Consider the following 11,127-nt stretch of genomic DNA (forward strand, 5'->3'; position numbering starts at 1 on the left):
ATTACCTATCTGATTGACGCTATAGAATCACCCCCCCACCCCATTACTGGAATGAATTCGTTGAACCAGAACTCATGAGGCACCACACTAAATATCTCAATTAATAATTTATTTACGCTTCATGAATACTCAAATAAACAACATTCACTCATGCATCCACATCCTGTAGCACACCTTTGGAAGATTGTTTGGACCTCAATTATATGAGAGGTTTATTACTTAATTAAGTAAATAAAAATGCTTAGACGAATCATACTCTCGTTATAAAAGCAAAACACCCCCAGGTCCTGTTAGCCAGGCGTTGGCGTTATGTGGAGTTCTGTAGCATTGTTTGGGACAGTTTATAAAACTGGCCTATTTCAATTAAATTCAAATATGTTGAATGTTTGGGACAGTTTAAAAACTGGACTATTTGTATTCAAGGTTGTATCTGCTTGTGAGATGACGCACAGTGGTATACCATTTTTCATAACTGTTTCCACCATTGTAACAGGACTCTTTCTTATTAAGAACCAAGATTTCAATCGCTGAAATTACAACCCCCCCCCCCCTTCCTATCCAAGGTGTTTAATTGTCTGTTTCTTACGTGCCTTCTTGGTTTTTACTGAACTCATTTAGTCTGAATGGAAAACCTAGAGGGTGTAAAGCCATTTATTTGACATTGCCGGCTGGACTCTCTCAGATAAGAGACATTTTTACAGCGAGGTGAAGACATGGGGTTAAAAAATACACAATATGGGAGGGGAGGGCAACTTAGGGGTTTTTAAAGGAGAGGAGGAGATGTGGTTTCATTGAATCTCAACAGAAAGGGCGAAGTCAGTGAAAACAGACAGATTAGATCACAAATTATGATCCCAATCAGGCTGTTCTCTTCCAAAGAGATGGGGGATGGAGAAATCGATAGGTCGGTACAGTGCAGGGAGAGAGGCCTATTAAAACTCAAAAACAAGGCAGTGAAAGGCAGCTCTGAACATTTCCGTCTCACCAAGAAGAGAGAGAGAAACTTGTGCGATAAGCACTGAATAAATTATTGCATGTTTTTCACTGCAAGGTCAGCTGCGTGGCTTGGCTCCTCCTGTGAAACCTCCACCCACACATAGAGGCCTATAGACCCACATACTGGTCAACCACACACAGACACACACACACACACACACACACACACACACACACACACACACACACACACACACACACACACACACACACACAAACACACGCACAGTACACACACACACACACACACAGTACACACACACACACACACACACACACACACACAAACACACACACACACACACACACACACACAGTACACACACACACACACACACACACACACACACACACACACACACACACACACACACACACACACGGTCCACAAGCTCCTCTCCAGGCCTCTGCAGCAATACTCTCACAGTCTTGTGTTGTAATGAGCAGATTCTCCACAAGGACACCTTAATGTTCAACCTTTGAACTCTATGTGGGAAGCTGTTTGCTGTGTGAGAGGAGGGAAGACTAGGGGTGAAGGCAGCCCTCAACACACACACTGACTGAAATGATTGTAAAGCACACCGAATGGAGTCTCACATTACAGTGAAGTTCTCTTCCAATAGACTTGTCCACCCCCATTCTGTAGCAACATTTCTAACATCAATACGGCCAACATGTCAGAGGAATCTCAGTGTAGAGGTGTTGATGAACGAGCTAAAATTTACATTGAATAAGGCACTGCATCAGTGGTTTAAACAAAAAAAAGTTATGAGCTAACATAAATATCCCAAAATATAAATAGGGGGAAATGATTAAACTTTTTAGGATTATTTACAGTTTGCTGAGCAGGCATGTTGGGAGTTATTTATTTGCAGGCCGTCACAAACATTTACGAGTCTGTTTCAGCAGCCTGCTCCGAACAAGGACCCATAAATCTACTGATGCATCTTCAGGCCAGGCCAGGCCAGGCTCTCTCCCTCTCTACCTCCCTCTCTCTACCTCCCTCTCTTTCACCCCCCCCCCTCTCTCTCTCTCTCTACCTCCCTCTCTCTTCCATCTTTCAGGGACCTTCATCACCTCAACTGCCTGTACTCGTAAAGATATGTCATCAATTTCAGATTCATCAGTCCTGATTAGTTTTTTGGGGGTGAGCAGGGGAGGTGGGTGGTATTGATATGGTGTTGCCTCTTAAAAGGTGGCAGATGTTAACAAGAGGAGAGGTTTTAACACTTAACAATCGTGTCCCTCAATGAAGTAATTACACAGAGAAGTGGATTAAATAGAAAAAGATACCTTTTTATGTGTTCAAGAAGTTCTCTCAAGCTCTCTGCACAGTGTTCCGCTGTCTAGGAAATGCATATTCAGAAAGTAGATTAACATTTTTGCTACATATGCATTTCTGCACCAATTTAAAATGAATCTGTTCCAGACATTGAACAGAGTGATATATTATGTACTGGCTTGGGCCCAAGAAATGGGCTCGAAAACCAAACCACTGTACAGTATGAAGCTTGTGGCAAAGCCCTGCCCACATTTTGCAGCTAAAAGTCTGTGTTTCCTCCACAAGGTGGAGTTGTGCTCATTAGCTCAGTGCTGAAGCTTGTTCTCAGACCATGAGTCAGACCATGTCTAGTTCTCACAATCAAACCACAGACACTGGTACACTAATACAGATACTAATACAGATCCGCTTAATTCACCTCATTTCTTTGATTTAACTTCAACATATCAACATACTGTTAAGATTGATTAGTCTAGGTATACCATGCACAGATTCCCATACAAATCAATGTATACTATTGAGCTGATGAAACTAGTCTGAGGAGCTGTGTGAGTCCACAAGGTGTTAAGTGAGTGCACTCGTTTCTGATATGAACCCAGTGAAGTGAGACCATGGAGTGAACCATTCATTATGGAAGTCTGAGCGGAATCACTGCAGTAGAGTTGAGTCCAGCCACCTTTTGGTTGACCTTGAGTGGACCATCTGATAGAGGGGAAGTGTTTCATTACCCACAATGCCTGTCAGCGAGTTAGCCCACACATCCTCCCCTGCCAGAAAAGGCAAAGGAGACAGGGAAGCTGTGAGTGGTAAAGGCTTCTCTCTTATCTCTCCTGGTCGCTTCCTCTCTTCCCTACAGCTACAACTCTCTTTCACTTGTGTTATTTGCATAACATCACTATAATCAAACAAGTCTGTCAATAAACTCCCTTACACTTTTACAGCGTATTGGAACAGATTAAATCTGTACTAAGCAATTGATTGATTGATTGATTGATTGGTTGATTGGTTGATTAATTGATTGATTGATTGAATAATTACTTTCATCACATGAACCCCAGACAGTTGGCCACTTCTGTGAGCCACTGCCCTGGTGGTCAACTTATGGTCAGTCATGTGGTCAGCTATAACACGCCTTCCTGTCAGAGTCCGTGGTCTGCTCTGTCAAGGAGGTGAGACAACCTGTTTCCTATGGTTCCTGGTGTTGGCGCAGAGCCAGATGACAGATGGAGGCATGCTGGGAACAAGGATTAGGGGTTCTTCAGGGGAGGCGATGGAGGCACCTCAGGGGATGTTGCTATAGCACCAATAGACAGGAAGTCAATGAATCTCCTTTTAATAAGTGCTGTAACATCACACAGAGGTTATGCATCCTTCGTTAATAGCTTCCTTGAGGTAATCAAAGATATGTGAGTGCCTGGATCAGTAAAAGTAAGGTGTAAATCCAACAAAATGGCTTCCATCCATCCAACACTCTCCGGTCTCTACCTCAAGGGAGTGAGGAAAGAAGGGTCTTTTCAATTATTCAAAGGGAGCCATGAGAAACAAATAGCAGGAGTGTGATAGTATGGGAAATCTTTATAGTGGAGCCAAGGTTAAGCCAAGAAATCATTCACCTTTTGAAGCACCAAGGTATATTTACAGTATGTAGGTTACCCTGAAAAGATTTCGATATGCAGCCTCAGCCCCAAGGGGACAAACCTGTGGTGGCTCCATATCTACATATTTTCAGGGTACGTAAATACAGTATAAGTCTGTGCCACATTTTGTGTTCTTATCAAATAGTTAACGATTCCTTCAAATATTGCTGCTTAAAAGTGCAATCTGTAATACAAACCACAACCAACCAATCCCCTAGGGATAAATAAAGTTTCTACCTACCTACCAAGCATGCTCCCTCCCATTTTTGTAATCAGCTGAGGGATGGGGCTGGAGAACCCCTTTCAATTTCATAGACAGAGCTATGGATGCAAGGACTGACCATCCATGAGATCAAAATGATAGTTTAAACCATGTTTTTAAGATATAGCTTACAGTGTTTGTTTACAATTGCATTGTTTACAAAGAATGGAGTAAAACAAGCTTATATATTGGGTTCTGATCGGGTAAGACAGTTGAACTAAGCTCATGAAGCCTTTATAAATTATATTCTTCAAGAATCAATGGCTATACAGTATATGTATATAATTAATTAAAAAATCCCAAAATGAATGTACCAATTACTGATTGTCCCTTTAACCACTCCAACATTTTTTTCCAGGTTTGGCCCTGACCTTGGTTGTAGATGATTAGCCCAGACAGCTTTTAAGTACATAATATAGTGGTCATATTATTGGCCCCAAAAGAGACCCATTAATTCAGGAAATATGTGCAAAACACTTTGCAGACACTCCAATCCAACTCATAGTATGGCAGAATGCCTCTCTGAAGACCTTGTCTGCATTGTTTTTCTGAAAAGTCACTTTGTTACGCTGTAATACACTTTTGCATTTCATTGTCATGGTAACAAAATGCTAATGTTGAGTACAGTGTAGTAAAGTGACATTTCAAAAAGAGAAATCAGACAAGTCTTCAGAGGGGGATTCTATCATAATAGTAGTTGGTTTGGAGTGTCTGCAAAGTGTTTTGGACATATTTCCTGAATGAATTGGTCCTTAATTGAGATGTAGCAATGGCACATCTGGTGTTGCCATGGCTAGAGAGTGCATCTTCTGAACCCGCAGCGATATGTTTGCTGAAAGTGACGAGTGGCTCTTGAGCCATTTTCGCCTGCCTAGGTAGACAGCATGGGACTTGAACTCAGAAATGTCCTCATGTGGCATATTCAGAGTGTTCACTTATGCTAATTGACACGAGCTGCACGAGCATCAGATTTAAGAAGATTTGACATTTATCATTTATCATATCAACAATGGGTCTCTATGCACATTTCATGAATCACGCTTATGAGTCTTTTTTATGAACACATTTGTGCATTATTCAGAACATATTGATGAATGAGCCCCATCATCTTTCAGCATTCAGCTGGAAGAGAGAACAACGTGATGCATAAACCATATGGAATCCATTATGCGTTTACTAATTTATCCAAATTAACTTACTGTGCAGTTATGCACACTGTTTTCTGTATACTAAAAGGGTGGATGAATAATGATTAAATAAATACGGCTGTCACAAAAACATGTTGCGTTATCAACTATAACAGGGTCACAGGCACAAAGAGACATTTATGGTGCTTTACGAGAAAAAATTAAAAGTTATACAAGTTGAGCAGATGGTGAAGCTGAAGAAAAATGATACTGCCATTTCTTACACTTCTGACCTGAGCAGCAGCAGCATCCCGTACCCCGTGATTGTTTTTCCAATTCGGCCCATGCGAACGCACTGAGATCCACACATAATCAGAAGGACTAGCACGGCCCAGCTCAGCTCAGCGAGAGAGAGCGAGAGAGAGAGAGAGAGAGAGAGAGAGAGAGAGAGAGAGAGAGAGAGAGAGAGAGACAGAGAGAGAGAGAGAGAGCGAGAGGGACAGAGGGAGAGAGGGAGAGAGAGAGAGAAAGAAAGAGAGAGAGTGAGAAATATAGAGGGGGGAGAGAGAGAGAGAAGGAGAGAGAGAGAAAGAGAGAGAGAGAGAGAGTGAGAGAGAGTGAATGCCTCTGAGCCTCAGGGAGGACAAGCACAATCTATCTATCTGATGGTGGCAGCAGTGGGATCCCATGGATCAGAGCAGAGGCCCTGTGGAGAGGAGCAAGCCTGTCTCATCAGGAGGACTCTCACCCTCACTACGGCTCTGACCTCAATCTGACTGCCACTGTCTCATTCACAAATATCTACCTATGTATAATGAGAGAGACAGACGCTTTTGGCCAAGAGTATACAAAACTAGCACACCTTTTTAATATAAGGGTTGCAAACCCTGCAACCTTTGTATTGCACCAACTAGTGGGCCAATCAAGTCCAAAATATATGGGTAGATGTATGCTGCCTCTCTGCAGCAAGTGTGCAGTTATCCTAAGATGTAGTTGGAGCACAAGTCAAGAAATGAGTGGGGATGGTGAGGCACTTCTTTTTAATTAAGCACATCCTCTCCAATCATGGATTCACACAGATGAGATATTTGCACAGAGACGAGCAGCTGAGAGAGGTAATGTCGATGCTGTCACCCCCAATCCTGAACACACTGAGCCATAAATGATCACTTGAGTGGAGCAAAAGTCTCCATTTAACTAAAGATTCAATTATGCGTTATGCGATTCGTTCACACTTAACTGCCCCAGGTGAGGTGAAAAAAACTAAGCAAGAGTGAAAGAGTAATGTTGTTCTCAGGTGTGAGTTCTTCAAAATGAAAGGCATAATAATCAAAACGTCATGATCTTATTGCGCTGAAGATACAGTATGGTACACTCTGCTCATCAATGGAGGTACAGAACAGAGATGCACAGTACAGTATGGATACATTTGAAATGTGACTTGTTCTCCCAATCCTGTCCAAGTTTACCTAACGTCTATAATATCAGCTAATAGCAGCCCTGCAGAATCATTCCTCATCATAATCCCCAAATTAAAACAAAAACATGTGGAAGTCTCAGTCTTTGTATATCATACAATGAGCCTGACACCATGATTGATGTTTCCATTGAAGAAAATTAAAGCATTTAAAACGACTCTGGCTTTGTACCGTATGCAAATGTAAGTCTAGGAAAAACCGAGCAGCATTCTGCCCTTCAGTGCCTAAATGATATGCTTAAAATAATCTAATCCTCTGTATGACTAAAGAGATTGTCATGGTAAATATACTTATATTGGAATTAGCACACTCATTTCATGCTGTGTGCTACAGTATGATGATCTATAATTCCAACCACGGACAGGAGAGCAATGAGAATGTAAGTATTCATTATAAAAACATTGGCAGGATTCCAGCAAACAGCTACTTCTGCATCCAACATGAAGTGTAAATGCATGTTTTTATCTTGCCTTTCCACTGCCTTTCCATGTACAATACACAGCATCTGAAAATCATAAACTGAGTCAGTTTTCTGAAAGCTTTGTAGCTAAAGTAGTACTTTATCTCTTTTGAAAATCCAGGCCAACTCCTCTCCTAGTCCAGCAAAGTTCTTCATTTAACAAATGATGTTCCTTCACGCACAGAAGGTCGATCTATAACCATTGATTTTACAATTGCTTTGCAGCGTGAGTTGTCGGGAAAATTAAGTACTATTTCAGCTACAAAGCATTTGGGAAACTGTCCCAAGAACATCGCTTTCCCCACTCCTATAAGACACAAGTTACACTGAGCTCTAAACTGACACTCATGCAAACAACTTCAGATTCATATTATTATTCAATACCAGCTTTATCTAACATAAAAAATTGCAAGGTACAGTAAAGGTACATGTACAGTATAACACATCATACAGTACATTTGGTCTAATCAGAGAAGCTGGTCCCGTGTCAGGCTGACCAGCTGTTATGTCAGCGTCATGTTCCCTGGTGGTCCTGCTGCAGAGCTGAGAGTTGGGCATTAATAAGTGATAGACCACCACTGCTGGATGGCACACGTGTGGCACCACCCCCCCGTTTACACTGTGTTCCCCCTCAGCCTCACCCTCTCACTCACTCACTCAGCGTCTGCACTTAGGGCAGCTGCACCGTGTGTGTTTGATTGACAGCTTAGTTGCTTAATGCACTCTGCAAATCCTTCTCCACTCAATCTACTTAGCATAGCAACATGTTGTTTTTGTTCTACTCTTACAGTAGCAGCTCTGTGTAGCCCAGTAGGTTGACTGTTGACTATATGGGCTGTTCTTTCATCCTTCAAATACTTCTTTCACGTGTTTTGCTGCTGATGACCTATCTTAACACGGTTTCTCTCTCATGTTGCCACGGGATGTTCTGTAGTCAACAAAATACTCAATATGCAAAGTGCTGGGAACATGAAAAAATGAAAATTAAGTTTTCATATGTATTAGTGATATCATATTCATAGGTGAGTGAAGAGAGCTAGTAAAAATGACATTTTTATGGAGTGGTGATTTCTGCTATCCGCAGCATGTATAATACTCATGAATTCATAATTCAGACCTCAGCAGTCACTTCCCTAACACTAGCATGCCATAGTGAGAGGCTGCTCTGCACTAACATGAATAAACTAGATCAGATACTACAGTATGTGGTATTACTATTACTACATCACTAAATACACGTGTTATTAAACCACACACTTTAAATCACACACACACACACCTGCACACACAGAAGTCATTGAAACAGTAAAACCAAATATTTATCTAATGCCATTCTATACCTTTTAAAACCTATTAATCAGGATCGTATACTCGCTTTGTGGCACTTTCTTCATTTCGACTGTGTGGATGGCCTTTCCTGAGTCATAAATATGACAAAAACTGGATTGGACGATAACCCTAGAGCGCAATAACCAGACAAATATTGGTTGATGGTATTAGGTTAATGGTGAACAGGTGGAAGCCATGATAGCATGACTGATCATTGTAATGAGTAATCGACCATTCATTTCAGAATGACACATTAAATAGTAACTATAACCATCAATATGCATCGCAGGTTGGACAACTTTTATTTGAAAACAAAGGTTAAAAACAGTAAGAAGTGTGTTGTCCTAAATATGGTAGTCCTGTCCCTGTTACAGAAACTACAGATTGCTGACCATGAATATAAATCAAATTCATCTCAAATATTCAAGATTATGCAGGTAGTTACAACAACATATGGCTCCAGTCCAGTGTAGCAGTGTGTGTGTTCTTGTTGTGTTCTTGTACAAGAACATAAAGTCATTATCTTTTCAAATGGATTATTCAAATGGTCACTGTGAATGAAATGTAAATTGTAAATCAAGCCCAATTAGTGAAACTGATAGCCCCCCATCCACTGCCACTGCTAGGAAATGACAGGAAGCATAATGTTGATAATCAGATGTAATGTAATTAGTGGAATTAGTGGAAAATTATATTATAATTATTTGACAGCTTCTAGTATCTCCTATCAGTTTCAATGTGCCATGTACATCCTTTAGAGATATAGTGGAAATAGAACAGGTGTGTACTTTACATAATGCAAATGACTCAGTGATATACAATATGTTCTTAAGGGTCTCACAGAAACGGCACGTACAGTGCATGTGCCTTTGAATTGTCCATGCAAATGTTTGGAAATGTTGATCTTAAGGTTGTCTCGTGCTGGTTGACATGATCCACAATAAAACAGCACATCTTCATCTGCACCCTGAACAGACATACAGTAGGATCTAGTTGAAAAAAACAAAATACGTTAATGATGCTTTGATAATGGTGGATGACGGGAGACAAAGGGAGAGACAAAGAAGGGCCTATTGAGTGATAGAGAGGGATGAAGATCTGTTGGCTTTTGGGTATTGTGGACTTGCACAATCAGCGCATTGAGTTCTGTTTAAAAATATCTGGTGCCAACAAACAGTGCATAATATATGTGTTTTTAACATCTCTGATTAAGTCTTAAACACAGTTATTAGCAAGTAATGCTTTATAATGCCACCTAGTCAATCTCATTAATATAAGGTACTGTATACACTTGCCTTATGACAATGCTATTCAATATTTTCTTTTCTTTCATGCACAAATCAAGCCAACTGTGCTAATCTACACAGGTGTTAAATGAACGCCAGAGGAGAAGTGAATTAAATAGATTGCAGTGACCACATCCACTGAGGCTAGGTTGAATATTGATCCCCATCTAGAACAGTCATTCCTTTCCCAGTGAGAGAATCGGTCGGGCAACACCTTTGAGGAGAATCCAGATGCAAGTGAATCGATGTATGGGTTATGCCTCAACTATGTCAATATACAGTAGGAGGTTGCCTCTGGCTATCCTTACAGCATTAGCTTATGAATCAAGAACAATACCCACATCGCATCTGTTCAAAACGACCAACATTAAAATGTGATACATATGTGTGTAGCACTGAACTGTGAAGTGGAGTGCTGAATAACCTCAATGTGACACATACAGAGTGGATAGAGGGATAGGAATAACAAACACCAGGCATGAGTAGTTACAGTACTGTGTATGAATGAACTCTATACACCAAAGGTCAAGGGGGATTTTCTTGCAAGAATCCATTCAGACCAGGACTGGAGGTATAATGGTCTCTCCAGCGTCATTCAGAAATGTGGCTTGATCTTTAAATTCGTTCCAGTTCATACAATACGAGAAGTCTGTCATCCCTTCTCGCCCAATCCAATCGCCAGGACAGCGGGGGGAAAGTCAAACAAGCTGCCTATCCCCCAGCTGTGTGGAACTTAATTGCTTTACTCAACAGAAGGGCTTTGACCTCCAAACTCTCCATGGACTTGACTGCCCCCCTGTCAAGTCATCTGTGTCCCTTTCACCTCCTGGTGAGACCGGCTTTGGGCTGAAGCACTAACCACCGTCTCTATCACAAAAAAAAAAAAAGTTGGTTTCAATGTGTGTGTGTGTGTGTGTCTGTGTGTCATTTCAGTAAGCATCTCCAGGTGGAAGCCATGATAGCATGACTGATCATTGTAATGAGTAATCCACCATTCATTTCAGAATGACACATCAAATAGTAACTATAACCATCAGTATGCATCGCAGGTTGGACAACTTTAATTTGAAAACAAAGGTTAAAAACAGTAAGAAGTGTGTTGTACTAAATATGGTAGTCCTGTGCTTGTTACAGAAACTACAGATTGCTTACCATGAATATAAATCAAATTCATCTCAAATATTCAAAATCAAGCAGGTAGTTACAACAACTTATGCCTCCAGTCCAGTGTAGCAGTGTGTGTGTTCTTGTTGGTATTGTAGATCTTACA

This window comes from Argentina silus (genome assembly GCF_951799395.1).
Source record: "Argentina silus genome assembly, chromosome: 1".
Lineage (NCBI taxonomy): Eukaryota > Metazoa > Chordata > Actinopteri > Argentiniformes > Argentinidae > Argentina > Argentina silus.